Raw genomic sequence first — 3,017 nt, 5'->3', positions numbered from 1 at the left:
ATTGAAGTTTCCCAAGCTAAATTTTGTCTGAGGGGCGCCTGGGTGGCTCAGTGGGTTAAGCCTCTCCCTTCGGCTCAGGTCATGATCTCAGGGTCTTGGGATCGAGCCCTGCATCAGGCTCTCTGCTCTGTAGGGAGCCTGCTTCTCCCTCTCTCTCTCTGCCTATCTCTCTGCCTACTTGTGATCTCTGTCTGTCAAATAAATAAATAAAATCTTAAAAAAAAAAAATAAGGGGCGCCTGGTGGCTCAATGTGTTAAAGCCTCTGCTTTCGGGTCAGGTCATGATCCCAGGGTCCTGGGATCGAGCACCAGATTGGGCTCTCTGCTCAGCGGGGAGCCTGCTTCTCCCTCTCTCTCTGCCTGCCTCTCTGCCTACTTGTGATCTGTCTGTCAAATAAATAAAAATCTTTAAAAAACAAACAAACAAAAAGTGAAAACCTTAAAACATATTTGTCATGGGGCGCCTGGGTGGCTCAGTGGGTTAAGGCCTTTGCCTTCGGCTCGGGTCATGGTCTCAGGGTGCTGGGATCGAGTTCCACATTGGGCTCTCTGCTCAGCAGGGGGCCTGCTTTCCCCCCCACTCTCGCCTGCCTCTCTGCCTACTTGTGATCTCTCCCTCTGTCAAATAAATAAATGAAGTCTTAAAAAAACCACATTTTTCGTGGTTTTACATTTTAGTAGAGAAGTTCTAATTGGCCTCTCATTACGTTTTCTTGAAAAGAGCAATGTACCTATTATCTACTCAAATTGTTTTGCTAAAAAGACAGGAAAAAAAGTTAAGCAAAGTATTTACCAAATTATTAATACTTTAGAACTGTAATAGTCATTTTTGTTTACATTTTGAAATTAGACCCACAAAGGAATCAGACCATCCATTATAGAAAATCTTTAAAAGTTTGAACTATAATTTTAAAATAACCACTTCATTCTCCCTATTCTGTTAATACAGGGTGGATATAGATAGTATATTAGCTTTGAAAAGGAAAGGATTCAAAACAACAAAATGGACCAGCCTGGGAAAGGAGAGAGACCCAAGTCATGCCCCTAGGTTTATTGCTCGTCCTAGTGTGGGCTTCACTTGTAAGACCAACAGCAATCACTATCAAACTTCAATCTTGCCTTCCTGCAAGAATGAAGAACCTTTACAAAAAGGATTTAGTTATTTATTTATTTTTTACAAAAAGCTATGAAATGAAGCTGTTGGCTGTTCTTCAGAGTTTCAGCATGACCATAAAATCTCAGTCTGTGCAGAGCAGTTCTGGTGCTCCCTTGAGGGTTGGAAATAGTCATAGAAGAACTAGCCTTGGACCCAGCACAGTCAGAAGATTCTGTGTGAAATGAGGTAATGAGGTTTTGTTGAAGTGGGGATCAGTTTAGAATGCTCCCAAGGTCATGAGCAAAACCAGATGGTCTCTGAGGTAAACTGCCAAAGTTCCCAGGAGTTCTTGGACTAGGAATAATCCATCCATGACTCTACTATAAACTTCTCTGGTCCCTTAATGGAAATAGTCCTTTCAGAATTTCTTTAAATCTCCAAATTAACATCTGTGTAAAAATTCATGACTGGGATATTTTCTGTGCTGTTGACTCCTGCCCTAAGATGTAGTCATCCCACACATTGGCACTCATCAGTTACCTCAAATTTATAGAACTCAGAGATCTGTTCACACACAGGAAGTTCAAACACCCCAGTGGCTAGTGCAAAAACAGCCAACAGGGAGGTGTTGTGTGTGAAAGAGTTCCATATATTGCCTTGTGTCTTGCAACCTTGTTATAATCATTTATTAGCTCCAGGAGGGTTTTGTTTTTGTTTTGTTTTGTTTGGTCAATTCTTTGGATTTCTTACATAGATAATCTTGTCCTCTATGTCATCTATTTCTTCATTTTCAATCTGTATTTTTTTTTCTAAGCTTATCTTCTTTTTCCTGAGAGTTTTATCACAAATGGTTGCTGGATTTTGCCAAATGTTTTTTTTGTTTATTGTTTTTTTGATATGATCATGTGATCTTTCTTTTTTAGCCTATTGATGTGATGAATTATATCAATTAATTTTTGAATGTTGGATCAACATTGCATAGCTGGTATAAATCTCACTTGGTCATGTTGTATAATGTTTTTTTGTACATTGTTGAATTCAATTTGCTAATATTTTAGTTGGGGATTTTAGCATCTGTGTTCATGAAAGATACTGATTTTAGTTTTCTTTTCTTGTAACAGCTTTGTTTGGTATTGGTATTAGGGTAATAATGGTCTTATAGAATGAGTTAGGTTGTATTCCTTCTGCTTCTGTCTTCTAAAAAGAGTTTTCAGAGAATTGGTATAAATTATTCCTTAAATATTTGATAGAATTCACTTTCTGTTTTCAAAGATTGTTAATTATTGGTTCAATTTAGTTAATAGATATAGGCATATTCAGATTGTATATTTCTTCTTGTGTGAATTTGGCAGATTATATTTTTTTAAGGAATTTATCCACTTCATCTAGTTATAAAATGTGTAAGCATTGAGTTTTTCATAGTATCTAATTTACTTTATTATCCTTTTACTATCTAGTTTCTAAGTTGAAAACATAGATTGTTGACTTAGATCTCTCCTCTTTTCTAGTACATTTATTAAATAATATATATTTCCCTCTACTTACTGCTTTCATTGCATCTCACAACTTTTGATAAATTGTACTTTCATTTAGTTCAAGATATTTTGAAATGTGTCTTGAGATATTTTCTTTGACCCAAGCGTTATTTATTTATTCATTTTTAATTTTTTTAAGACTTTATTTTTTTGGAAAGAGAGAGAGAGAGAGAGAGTGAACAAGAGAGAAAGCATAAGCATTGAGGAGAGGCAGAGGGAGAGCGAGAAGCACACTTCCTGCCAAGCAGGGAGACTGATGTAGGGCTTGATCCCAGGACGCTGAGATCATGACCTGAGCTGAAGGCAGATGCTTACCTGACTGAGCAACCCTAGTACCCCACCCCATGTCTTATTTAGAAGTGGGTTTTGTTTCTGACCTTATTGTA

Source organism: Neovison vison, chromosome 1 (genome assembly GCF_020171115.1).
Source record: "Neovison vison isolate M4711 chromosome 1, ASM_NN_V1, whole genome shotgun sequence".
Lineage (NCBI taxonomy): Eukaryota > Metazoa > Chordata > Mammalia > Carnivora > Mustelidae > Neogale > Neogale vison.
Note: the sequence above shows the minus strand (reverse complement) of the source record.